This window comes from Triturus cristatus, chromosome 10 (genome assembly GCF_964204655.1).
Source record: "Triturus cristatus chromosome 10, aTriCri1.1, whole genome shotgun sequence".
NCBI classification, from domain to species: domain Eukaryota; kingdom Metazoa; phylum Chordata; class Amphibia; order Caudata; family Salamandridae; genus Triturus; species Triturus cristatus.
Window position 1 is genome coordinate 905944989 of NC_140593.1, and position 14134 is coordinate 905959122.

Genomic DNA, 14134 nt, shown 5'->3' on the forward strand with positions numbered 1-14134 from the left:
ATTAGGCACTTCGACATGATCCTGTGTTCTTCCCCATAGATCAGGGTTTGCATACATATCCTAGGGGATAGATTCGTTAGCATTAGGGGTAATCTGTTCTGTAGTGAGGGTATTTCATGGAGCCGTGCTGAATTCAGGCCTGGTAGGCCTTAAACGGGAGAGACTCCATCTTTCCTCCTGCTCTGGCAGCTTGGGAAGCTTCTAGGTCATAGGCAGTGTTTTAGTTAGGAGGTGTTATTCGCTTGGAGAGAACCGGTTCAGGCCGGCCCTTATCGAAGGATTGTATTTTTCTTCATGCCGAAGACACTACATCAGGCCGGCCGGCTGGGAACATGTCCTTGGCACGGGGAGGTACAGGAATTTGGTGGGCGGCAGGTTACGTGCTGGAATTTTCCATGAGAAAATGCACATCTATATTAGTGAAAGTCTGAGGCAGACACTGGCACTTGCTTTTAGTCCGTAGGCGGCACCTGGCCGTTAGCAGTAAAGCTACTATTTATTCCAGGGAAGACAGATGATAAACTTGAAGGTGGAGAAAAACCGAGAGACAGATATTCTTCTAACAGAGCAGCCAAAGAGAAGAGAGTAGCCAATGAGGAAGAGGTCCCAGTGACTCGGAGAAAAGAGAAGGGAGTAGATCTGTGACTGCAGAGGTGTGACTTCCAGGCGAAGCCGAGGCGCAGACGAGAAGGGAACCTAGATGACCATTGAGTGCAGGCTACATACGACCAAGGTGATGTCAACCCCTTTTTATTAGAGTGTACAACTTAATCTTTCACTTTCCTTGCAGGTTGTATGTGATGTATATTATGTTCTGTGAGTGTGTATGTAGTAACTAAATAAAGTATATAGTTTGTAGTGAATCAACATGTGCTGCGTGTTCTTGTATAAGAGGGTAGCCTATTCTTCTAGTCAGCTGTGACTTGACATGAACAGATGTTAATCCTGATCAGGTAGGTGGTAACTGAATAAGGGAGAAGGGAGCCCCTCGAACTGGAGAACAGGTTGTGCTCAACTAGTGGTCTTTGTGTGATCTGATACATAGTAACACTGATTCCCCTGTTGTATGTCATGCTAATAATAGGATGAGCTCGTGCTAAGGCTGCCGGCTGGGCAGGAAGTCCTGGGTCTGTTTGAGACCGCGAGGCTGCCACTTGTCTGAGGCTGCCGTCTGGGCAGGAAGTCCTGGGTCCGTTTGGGACCGCGAGGCTGGAGCTGCCGTCTGGGCAGGAAGTCCTGGGTCTGTTTGAGACCGCGAGGCTGCCACTTGTCTGAGGCTGCCGTCTGGGCAGGAAGTCCTGGGTCCGTTTGGGACCGCGAGGCTGGAGCTGCCGTCTGGGCAGGAAGTCCTGGGTCTGTTTGAGACCGCGAGGCTGCCACTTGTCTGAGGCTGCCGTCTGGGCAGGAAGTCCTGGCTCCGTTTGGGACCGCGAGGCTGGAGCTGCCGTCTGGGCAGGAAGTCCTGGGTCTGTTTGAGACCGCGAGGCCGCCACTTGTCTGAGGCTGCCGTCTGGGCAGGAAGTCCTGGGTCCGTTTGGGACCGCGAGGCCGCTACTTGTATTATAAGATATATATGTATATGCATATATAATAGGAATTCCCTGTCCTTAGGTGGTACATATATATGTGGTTATTTAGGTGTAAAAAGGCCCTAGGGAGGGGGTAACGTTCTGGTTTGGGTTAGAAAGGCTCTGTTGAGCGGGTTCTATCTGATAGAAAAACCAAAGCAGAACATTTGGCGTCGTGAACCGTTTACGTATTCTGTGTGCGTTGTGTTGTATCGTGTTTGCTGCCGGCGTGTGCGTGGTTTTGTTTGTATATTCTTTGTGATATACTGGTGTGTCTAGCCTTTCTTCTTCTTTCTTTTCTTTTTCTTCTTCTCTCTTTTTCTCGATGTGTTCTAGACAATGTAAATCTACTTTTAAGTTGCCCGTTGATATTCCCGGCTGGGATTCAACGCCTTGTGAAGCCTTAGCCCGTGAGTGGGCTGAGAAATTGAAAGCAGACTGTTAGATATCAATTGATTTATTTGCATGGGGGCAGCCCGTATGATGTGCTGGCTCGTGAAGTGAGCTAATTGTGCTGATTTAGAATTGGTATGTGTGTGTGTTTCAGCGTGTCTTGTACAAAGTGCTTATAAATAGCTTGCTACGTGAGGCAGAAAGGGCTGGATCCCTTTCAAGTGTTGGTTAATATGCGTTACACATGTGGGCATTTGCAATAAGAACGTAGTGAGTTGAAAACAGAGCTAGTTGATGCCCAGTTTGCTAATATATCTTTGAAGACAAAATTAAACGTGTACCTGGCTGTGAAGTTGTTTCCTTTGCCATGCCAGCATGATTCAGGTGTGATAAGTGTAACAGAGAATGCAGTCAGGCTACGAGCTACACAGACGGTTTTCATTAATTCTTCTGAGGAGCTCTCTCAGCCAGAAAGGAATGTGCATGAAAGTAAACAGACTAATGTTTTAGGCTTCACGATCACCGGTTGCGGACATAAATTAGACATGACAGTGAATGATACATTTTGCTTCGAAAGAGAAATGCAACAATATGATTTTGTATGTGAACAGCAGATTGTGTGCAATAAGTCTGATATGTGGTCACTTCCTTAACGTGAACATTTATTTGGTGAGTTACTTCAAGAGCAAGGTGCCCTTTTTAGTTACAGGAAAGTGCAGGGAAATAACAGGTCGCTTTTAAATTCAGATGCTGGGCACATGTTGTGCTTTTGCGCACCAACAAATACTGGACAGAACAGAGTTAGAGGCAATGTGGTTTGCCTATGGGAGAGTGCACTGGTTATTAAGTGGCATGTACAGACAGAAAAACAGTTTGCACAGGATTTGATCGAAAGTCCTGAAGTGGAGTTTGAAACACAAGATTTCCCAGTGAAGGTGCCCTATGTTACAGAGGAAGTTGATTTGAAACAGTACAGAATGCCTGATGGGCGTGAAGGCTTGCAGTGAGATCATCCAGCAACGCTGAGCAGAGCTCGGGCTTTCTGTGAAGTCCGAGAAGGAATTCCTACGGGAGGGGTCATCTCATCTCAGCTCCTCTCCTCCGTAGGCAGGGACAGCTTCATGGAGATAGATGTCTGGGAGGCTTGCACAGGCGCAGGCCCCCCCCCCCATGAGGAGAGTCGCAGATAGTCCAAGAAAGTTGGCAGGAGTGCAGTTCACTCCGACCTTGAAGGAGATAAGGTGTGAGCTACAGACAGCCGGAGAAGCCTCTGCTTGTTATGTTTGGTAAGGGGCCATTTAGTGTCCGCGGAGATTTGTGAAGGGGGGCAGCACCTGTGAGGGGTGCAGTGAGAGAAGTGAGAGAAGGAGACTGCCCCAGCCCTTCTTGCTGTGTATAGAAAAAGAGGGATTTTATCAAGACTTCAGAGGCTAAAGCGTTAGTAGTATTCTTACACGATTCCCCAGAGCTGGAGGAGACCTATGTATACAGAAATTAAAATATTGTATTTTTAGAAATGCAAGACGAAAGAAGTGTACTTTTGAAAAATGTTCTTTGCAAGAAGAGTGATGCTTGTTTCTTTTTCAGATTCGCCCAGTTCTCCGCGTGTGAGTGGGACTCCCTTCTCTCGTGTGAGTGGGGCCCTCCCTCTCCCCCCCCTCCCCCCTTCCCTTCCCTCCCCCCCCCCAAGCCTGGAGTGATCACCAGACGAGACGGTGGCGGCTGATGCCTGTGGCTATCCAGACTGGATGGGGTCCTCCCTTATCAAGGAGATACAGCTGCTGCTATATACCGGAGAGCATGATGGACTGCTTCTTTCCAAGCACAATGGGATTGGCAAAGTGTGGAACTGTTTCCTTCACGTGAGGCCAACTTTATATGCATGAAGGCTGTGTGCCTTTCACACGAGGTGACTGCTTGTGTGACGGAGAAGACAAACGACAAAAGAGGGAATTACAGGATGTGCTTTGCCAGAACTGTTTTCTCAACGTGCAGTTCGGATGCGATGGAAGGCGGCTGTGTGTTTTTTCACACTGAAGGACTGTTTTTTTTTTAGGGATGGAGATCAATAGAGACGCTTTGCAGCGATCAGAGTAGATATTTTCTAAGTTAGTGAACAGTAATAACTTGTAGCTGTTGCTACAATATATGAGTTTGACAGTGGGGTTTCCAGTTTAACCATTAGAAGCATTAGGAGCATTCAAAAGCTTGATTGATTTATTTTCTGTATCCATTCAACATGTATCCGGATTTCTATGAGCTATTTCTAGATGCACCTGAGTTGTGGCTACTACATGTGTTTAGAGAATGCAGACTTTATTTGCTCTACAGTGATTATCATATACCTTTGATGAGTTTTTGTTTTTTAGTCATGATTTGTTTTGAATTATGTATTTTTGTGTAGCCACTTCCACACATGAGTTGCTGTTTCAACATGTGCTTTTTAGTAGTTGTGACTTTTAATTTAGACATGTGGTTTTCAATGGTTTTGCTTTCAATTGAGACATGCAGTACTTTAATGATAGTTTTGCTTTTCAGTTATGTAATACAGTTGCTATTTGCTAGATTTTGTTTTTGACATATGTGAATGGTGATGATCAAGGGTCATGGGGTGCAATGTAGTGAATCAGCCACTTGTGGTCTGACACCCTATGGTGACCCTCAACCACCACCATTCTGTACTGACTTAAGTGTGTTCTGCCTTTTAGTGGAATAGTCTTTCCAAGAATAGAAGGTATGGTATGTTGAGGTGCAGTCTTGTGGGTGGTGGTGCACACATGTGCTCAATGTTGTATACTGAGGGATTTAGCATATAATGTTATTTGGGTTAGGTGAATTATGATTTTGACCTATTGGCTTTGACGTGGTCTAATGTGATTCTGCCTTTTGACTCTACCTTGCTTCAAACTTCTCTGTGTGCACAGTGGTGCTTGTAAGTTGTGTGGATGAGAATTATTGGTGTTCCTGCTTTGGCAGTCTATAATGCCAAATCTATTGGGAAAATGGCCTGCTGGATGGTGAAATCCATTAATAATACTTCTACAGTCCTGTCTGACATGCTATTGGACGCCCAGGGTGAACGTAGGACCATTTTGCAAAATCGAGCGGCCATTGATTATCTTTTGCTTAAACATGGACACGATTGTTAGGTATTCTGATTATTATCGGCATTTTGATTTCTATCTGTTGCTTTATTCAGTGTATTCCTTCACTACTTCAATTCTGCACACTTGGTACTAGACATAGATCAGTTAGTTTTGTTTCATATTATTCTTCCACCGATGTTAGTTCTGTTTAATGAATGTATAATAGACTGAAGTCAAGGGTGAAATTTACTGCTCGATTTTTCCGGCCTTATTGTGTTGTAGAGCGATTAATGTGACTTCAGTCTCTTTCCATTCAAGTCTAAGGGTTAGAGTAGTGTATAGAGCCTATTTATTAGGCACTTCGACATGATCCTGTGTTATGTATAATAGACTGAAGTCAAGGGTGAAATGTACTGCTATTAATGTGACTTCAGTCTCTTTCCATTCAAGTCTAAGGGTTAGAGTAGTGTATAGAGCCTAGTTATTAGGCACTTCGACATGATCCTGTGTTCTTCCCCATAGATCAGGGTTTGCATACATATCCTAGGGGATAGATTCGTTAGCATTAGGGATAATCTGTTCTGTAGTGAGGGTATTTCATGGAGCCGTGCTGAATTCAGGCCTGGTAGGCCTTAAACGGGAGAGATATTATTCTTCCACCGATGTTAGTTCTATTTAATGAATGTATAATAGACTGAAGTCAAGGGTGAAATGTATTGCTCGATTTCCCCGGCCTTTCTGTGTTAAAAGGGGCCTAATGTGACTTCAGTCTCTTTCCATTCAAGTCTAAGGGTTAGAGTAGTGTATAGAGCCTATTTATTAGGCACTTCGACATGATCCTGTGTTCTTCCCCATAGATCAGGGTTTGCATACATATCCTAGGGGATAGATTCGTTAGCATTAGGGGTAATCTGTTCTGTAGTGAGGGTATTTCATGGAGCCGTGCTGAATTCAGGCCTGGTAGGCCTTAAACGGGAGAGATATTATTCTTCCACCGATGTTAGTTCTATTTAATGAATGTATAATAGACTGAAGTCAAGGGTGAAATGTATTGCTCGATTTCCCCGGCCTTTCTGTGTTAGAAGGGGCCTAATGTGACTTCAGTCTCTTTCCATTCAAGTCTAAGGGTTAGAGTAGTGTATAGAGCCTATTTATTAGGCACTTCGACATGATCCTGTGTTCTTCCCCATAGATCAGGGTTTGCATACATATCCTAGGGGATAGATTCGTTAGCATTAGGGGTAATCTGTTCTGTAGTGAGGGTATTTCATGGAGCCGGGCTGAATTCAGGCCTGGTAGGCCTTAAACGGGAGAGACTCCATCTTTCCTCCTGCTCTGGCAGCTTGGGAAGCTTCTAGGTCATAGGCAGTGTTTTAGTTAGGAGGTGTTATTCGCTTGGAGAGAACCGGTTCAGGCCGGCCCTTATCGAAGGATTGTATTTTTCTTCATGCCGAAGACACTACATCAGGCCGGCCGGCTGGGAACGTGTCCTTGGCATGGGGAGGTACAGGAATTTGGTGGGCGGCAGGTTACGTGCTGGAATTTTCCATGAGAAAATGCACATCTATATTAGTGAAAGTCTGAGGCAGACACTGGCACTTGCTTTTAGTCCGTAGGCGGCACCTGGCCGTTAGCAGTAAAGCTACTATTTATTCCAGGGAAGACAGATGATAAACTTGAAGGTGGAGAAAAACCGAGAGACAGATATTCTTCTAACAGAGCAGCCAAAGAGAAGAGAGTAGCCAATGAGGAAGAGGTCCCAGTGACTCGGAGAAAAGAGAAGGGAGTAGATCTGTGACTGCAGAGGTGTGACTTCCAGGCGAAGCCGAGGCGCAGACGAGAAGGGAACCTAGATGACCATTGAGTGCAGGCTACATACGACCAAGGTGATGTCAACCCCTTTTTATTAGAGTGTACAACTTAATCTTTCACTTTCCTTGCAGGTTGTATGTGATGTATATTATGTTCTGTGAGTGTGTATGTAGTAACTAAATAAAGTATATAGTTTGTAGTGAATCAACATGTGCTGCGTGTTCTTGTATAAGAGGGTAGCCTATTCTTCTAGTCAGCTGTGACTTGACATGAACAGATGTTAATCCTGATCAGGTAGGTGGTAACTGAATAAGGGAGAAGGGAGCCCCTCGAACTGGAGAACAGGTTGTGCTCAACTAGTGGTCTTTGTGTGATCTGATACATAGTAACACTGATTCCCCTGTTGTATGTCATGGTAATAATAGGATGAGCTCGTGCTAAGGCTGCCGGCTGGGCAGGAAGTCCTGGGTCTGTTTGAGACCGCGAGGCTGCCACTTGTCTGAGGCTGCCGTCTGGGCAGGAAGTCCTGGGTCCGTTTGGGACCGCGAGGCTGGAGCTGCCGTCTGGGCAGGAAGTCCTGGGTCTGTTTGAGACCGCGAGGCTGCCACTTGTCTGAGGCTGCCGTCTGGGCAGGAAGTCCTGGGTCCGTTTGGGACCGCGAGGCTGGAGCTGCCGTCTGGGCAGGAAGTCCTGGGTCTGTTTGAGACCGCGAGGCTGCCACTTGTCTGAGGCTGCCGTCTGGGCAGGAAGTCCTGGCTCCGTTTGGGACCGCGAGGCTGGAGCTGCCGTCTGGGCAGGAAGTCCTGGGTCTGTTTGAGACCGCGAGGCCGCCACTTGTCTGAGGCTGCCGTCTGGGCAGGAAGTCCTGGGTCCGTTTGGGACCGCGAGGCCGCTACTTGTATTATAAGATATATATGTATATGCATATATAATAGGAATTCCCTGTCCTTAGGTGGTACATATATATGTGGTTATTTAGGTGTAAAAAGGCCCTAGGGAGGGGGTAACGTTCTGGTTTGGGTTAGAAAGGCTCTGTTGAGCGGGTTCTATCTGATAGAAAAACCAAAGCAGAACATTTGGCGTCGTGAACCGTTTACGTATTCTGTGTGCGTTGTGTTGTATCGTGTTTGCTGCCGGCGTGTGCGTGGTTTTGTTTGTATATTCTTTGTGATATACTGGTGTGTCTAGCCTTTCTTCTTCTTTCTTTTCTTTTTCTTCTTCTCTCTTTTTCACGATGTGTTCTAGACAATGTAAATCTACTTTTAAGTTGCCCGTTGATATTCCCGGCTGGGATTCAACGCCTTGTGAAGCCTTAGCCCGTGAGTGGGCTGAGAAATTGAAAGCAGACTGTTAGATATCAATTGATTTATTTGCATGGGGGCAGCCCGTATGATGTGCTGGCTCGTGAAGTGAGCTAATTGTGCTGATTTAGAATTGGTATGTGTGTGTGTTTCAGCGTGTCTTGTACAAAGTGCTTATAAATAGCTTGCTACGTGAGGCAGAAAGGGCTGGATCCCTTTCAAGTGTTGGTTAATATGCATTACACATGTGGGCATTTGCAATAAGAACGTAGTGAGTTGAAAACAGAGCTAGTTGATGCCCAGTTTTCTAATATATCTTTGAAGACAAAATTATACGTGTACCAGGCTGTGAAGTTGTTTCCTTTGCCATGCCAGCATGATTCAGGTGTGATAAGTGTAACAGAGAATGCAGTCAGGCTACGAGCTACACAGACGGTTTTCATTAATTCTTCTGAGGAGCTCTCTCAGCCAGAAAGGAATGTGCATGAAAGTAAACAGACTAATGTTTTAGGCTTCACGATCACCGGTTGCGGACATAAATTAGACATGACAGTGAATGATACATTTTGCTTCGAAAGAGAAATGCAACAATATGATTTTGTATGTGAACAGCAGATTGTGTACAATAAGTCTGATATGTGGTCACTTCCTTAACGTGAACATTTATTTGGTGAGTTACTTCAAGAGCAAGGTGCCCTTTTTAGTTACAGGAAAGTGCAGGGAAATAACAGGTCGCTTTTAAATTCAGATGCTGGGCACATGTTGTGCTTTTGCGCACCAACAAATACTGGACAGAACAGAGTTAGAGGCAATGTGGTTTGCCTATGGGAGAGTGCACTGGTTATTAAGTGGCATGTACAGACAGAAAAACAGTTTGCACAGGATTTGATCGAAAGTCCTGAAGTGGAGTTTGAAACACAAGATTTCCCAGTGAAGGTGCCCTATGTTACAGAGGAAGTTGATTTGAAACAGTACAGAATGCCTGATGGGCGTGAAGGCTTGCAGTGAGATCATCCAGCAACGCTGAGCAGAGCTCGGGCTTTCTGTGAAGTCCGAGAAGGAATTCCTACGGGAGGGGTCATCTCATCTCAGCTCCTCTCCTCCGTAGGCAGGGACAGCTTCATGGAGATAGATGTCTGGGAGGCTTGCACAGGCGCAGGCCCCCCCCCCATGAGGAGAGTTGCAGATAGTCCAAGAAAGTTGGCAGGAGTGCAGTTCACTCCGACCTTGAAGGAGATAAGGTGTGAGCTACAGACAGCCGGAGAAGCCTCTGCTTGTTATGTTTGGCAAGGGGCCATTTAGTGTCCGCGGAGATTTGTGAAGGGGGGCAGCACCTGTGAGGGGTGCAGTGAGAGAAGTGAGAGAAGGAGACTGCCCCAGCCCTTCTTGCTGTGTATAGAAAAAGAGGGATTTTATCAAGACTTCAGAGGCTAAAGCGTTAGTAGTATTCTTACACGATTCCCCAGAGCTGGAGGAGACCTATGTAGACAGAAATTAAAATATTGTATTTTTAGAAATGCAAGACGAAAGAAGTGTACTTTTGAAAAATGTTCTTTGCAAGAAGAGTGATGCTTGTTTCTTTTTCAGATTCGCCCAGTTCTCCGCGTGTGAGTGGGACTCCCTTCTCTCGTGTGAGTGGGGCCCTCCCTCTCCCCCCCTCCCCCCTTCCCTTCCCTCCCCTCCTCAAGCCTGGAGTGATCACCAGACGAGACGGTGGCGGCTGATGCCTGTGGCTATCCAGACTGGATGGGGTCCTCCCTTATCAAGGAGATACAGCTGCTGCTATGTACCGGAGAGCATGATGGACTGCTTCTTTCCAAGCACAATGGGATTGGCAAAGTGTGGAACTGTTTCCTTCACATGAGGCCAACTTTATATGCATGAAGGCTGTGTGCCTTTCACACGAGGTGACTGCTTGTGTGACGGAGAAGACAAACGACAAAAGAGGGAATTACAGGATGTGCTTTGCCAGAACTGTTTTCTCAACGTGCAGTTCGGATGCGATGGAAGGCGGCTGTGTGTTTTTTCACACTGAAGGACTGTTTTTTTTTAGGGATGGAGATCAATAGAGACGCTTTGCAGCGATCAGAGTAGATATTTTCTAAGTTAGTGAACAGTAATAACTTGTAGCTGTTGCTACAATGTATGAGTTTGACAGTGGGGTTTCCAGTTTAACCATTAGAAGCATTAGGAGCATTCAAAAGCTTGATTGATTTATTTTCTGTATCCATTCAACATGTATCCGGATTTCTATGAGCTATTTCTAGATGCACCTGAGTTGTGGCTACTACATGTGTTTAGAGAATGCAGACTTTATTTGCTCTACAGTGATTATCATATACCTTTGATGAGTTTTTGTTTTTTAGTCATGATTTGTTTTGAATTATGTATTTTTGTGTAGCCACTTCCACACATGAGTTGCTGTTTCAACATGTGCTTTTTAGTAGTTGTGACTTTTAATTTAGACATGTGGTTTTCAATGGTTTTGCTTTCAATTGAGACATGCAGTACTTTAATGATAGTTTTGCTTTTCAGTTATGTAATACAGTTGCTATTTGCTAGATTTTGTTTTTGACATATGTGAATGGTGATGATCAAGGGTCATGGGGTGCAATGTAGTGAATCAGCCACTTGTGGTCTGACACCCTATGGTGACCCTCAACCACCACCATTCTGTACTGACTTAAGTGTGTTCTGCCTTTTAGTGGAATAGTCTTTCCAAGAATAGAAGGTATGGTATGTTGAGGTGCAGTCTTGTGGGTGGTGGTGCACACATGTGCTCAATGTTGTATACTGAGGGATTTAGCATATAATGTTATTTGGGTTAGGTGAATTATGATTTTGACCTATTGGCTTTGACGTGGTCTAATGTGATTCTGCCTTTTGACTCTACCTTGCTTCAAACTTCTCTGTGTGCACAGTGGTGCTTGTAAGTTGTGTGGATGAGAATTATTGGTGTTCCTGCTTTGGCAGTCTATAATGCCAAATCTATTAGGAAAATGGCCTGCTGGATGGTGAAATCCATTAATAATACTTCTACAGTCCTGTCTGACATGCTATTGGACGCCCAGGGTGAACGTAGGACCATTTTGCAAAATCGAGCGGCCATTGATTATCTTTTGCTTAAACATGGACACGATTGTTAGGTATTCTGATTATTATCGGCATTTTGATTTCTATCTGTTGCTTTATTCAGTGTATTCCTTCACTACTTCAATTCTGCACACTTGGTACTAGACATAGATCAGTTAGTTTTGTTTCATATTATTCTTCCACCGATGTTAGTTCTGTTTAATGAATGTATAATAGACTGAAGTCAAGGGTGAAATGTACTGCTCGATTTTTCCGGCCTTATTGTGTTGTAGAGCGATTAATGTGACTTCAGTCTCTTTCCATTCAAGTCTAAGGGTTAGAGTAGTGTATAGAGCCTATTTATTAGGCACTTCGACATGATCCTGTGTTATGTATAATAGACTGAAGTCAAGGGTGAAATGTACTGCTATTAATGTGACTTCAGTCTCTTTCCATTCAAGTCTAAGGGTTAGAGTAGTGTATAGAGCCTAGTTATTAGGCACTTCGACATGATCCTGTGTTCTTCCCCATAGATCAGGGTTTGCATACATATCCTAGGGGATAGATTCGTTAGCATTAGGGATAATCTGTTCTGTAGTGAGGGTATTTCATGGAGCCGTGCTGAATTCAGGCCTGGTAGGCCTTAAACGGGAGAGATATTATTCTTCCACCGATGTTAGTTCTATTTAATGAATGTATAATAGACTGAAGTCAAGGGTGAAATGTATCGCTCAATTTCCCCGGCCTTTCTGTGTTAAAAGGGGCCTAATGTGACTTCAGTCTCTTTCCATTCAAGTCTAAGGGTTAGAGTAGTGTATAGAGCCTATTTATTAGGCACTTCGACATGATCCTGTGTTCTTCCCCATAGATCAGGGTCTGCATACATATCCTAGGGGATAGATTCGTTAGCATTAGGGGTAATCTGTTCTGTAGTGAGGGTATTTCATGGAGCCGTGCTGAATTCAGGCCTGGTAGGCCTTAAACGGGAGAGATATTATTCTTCCACCGATGTTAGTTCTATTTAATGAATGTATAATAGACTGAAGTCAAGGGTGAAATGTATTGCTCGATTTCCCCGGCCTTTCTGTGTTAGAAGGGGCCTAATGTGACTTCAGTCTCTTTCCATTCAAGTCTAAGGGTTAGAGTAGTGTATAGAGCCTATTTATTAGGCACTTCGACATGATCCTGTGTTCTTCCCCATAGATCAGGGTTTGCATACATATCCTAGGGGATAGATTCGTTAGCATTAGGGGTAATCTGTTCTGTAGTGAGGGTATTTCATGGAGCCGTGCTGAATTCAGGCCTGGTAGGCCTTAAACGGGAGAGACTCCATCTTTCCTCCTGCTCTGGCAGCTTGGGAAGCTTCTAGGTCATAGGCAGTGTTTTAGTTAGGAGGTGTTATTCGCTTGGAGAGAACCGGTTCAGGCCGGCCCTTATCGAAGGATTGTATTTTTCTTCATGCCGAAGACACTACATCAGGCCGGCCGGCTGGGAACGTGTCCTTGGCACGGGAGGTACAGGAATTTGGTGGGCGGCAGGTTACGTGCTGGAATTTTCCATGAGAAAATGCACATCTATATTAGTGAAAGTCTGAGGCAGACACTGGCACTTGCTTTTAGTCCGTAGGCGGCACCTGGCCGTTAGCAGTAAAGCTACTATTTATTCCAGGGAAGACAGATGATAAACTTGAAGGTGGAGAAAAACCGAGAGACAGATATTCTTCTAACAGAGCAGCCAAAGAGAAGAGAGTAGCCAATGAGGAAGAGGTCCCAGTGACTCGGAGAAAAGAGAAGGGAGTAGATCTGTGACTGCAGAGGTGTGACTTCCAGGCGAAGCCGAGGCGCAGACGAGAAGGGAACCTAGATGACCATTGAGTGCAGGCTACATACGACCAAGGTGATGTCAACCCCTTTTTATTAGAGTGTACAACTTAATCTTTCACTTTCCTTGCAGGTTGTATGTGATGTATATTATGTTCTGTGAGTGTGTATGTAGTAACTAAATAAAGTATATAGTTTGTAGTGAATCAACATGTGCTGCGTGTTCTTGTATAAGAGGGTAGCCTATTCTTCTAGTCAGCTGTGACTTGACATGAACAGATGTTAATCCTGATCAGGTAGGTGGTAACTGAATAAGGGAGAAGGGAGCCCCTCGAACTGGAGAACAGGTTGTGCTCAACTAGTGGTCTTTGTGTGATCTGATACATAGTAACACTGATTCCCCTGTTGTATGTCATGGTAATAATAGGATGAGCTCGTGCTAAGGCTGCCGGCTGGGCAGGAAGTCCTGGGTCTGTTTGAGACCGCGAGGCTGCCACTTGTCTGAGGCTGCCGTCTGGGCAGGAAGTCCTGGGTCCGTTTGGGACCGCAAGGCTGGAGCTGCCGTCTGGGCAGGAAGTCCTGGGTCTGTTTGAGACCGCGAGGCTGCCACTTGTCTGAGGCTGCCGTCTGGGCAGGAAGTCCTGGGTCCGTTTGGGACCACGAGGCTGGAGCTGCCGTCTGGGCAGGAAGTCCTGGGTCTGTTTGAGACCGCGAGGCTGCCACTTGTCTGAGGCTGCCGTCTGGGCAGGAAGTCCTGGGTCGTTTGGGACCGCGAGGCTGGAGCTGCCGTCTGGGCAGGAAGTCCTGGGTCTGTTTGAGACCGCGAGGCCGCCACTTGTCTGAGGCTGCCGTCTGGGCAGGAAGTCCTGGGTCCGTTTGGGACCGCGAGGCCGCTACTTGTATTATAAGATATATATGTATATGCATATATAATAGGAATTCCCTGTCCTTAGGTGGTACATATATATGTGGTTATTTAGGTGTAAAAAGGCCCTAGGGAGGGGGTAACGTTCTGGTTTGGGTTAGAAAGGCTCTGTTGAGCGGGTTCTATCTGATAGAAAAACCAAAGCAGAACACTTATA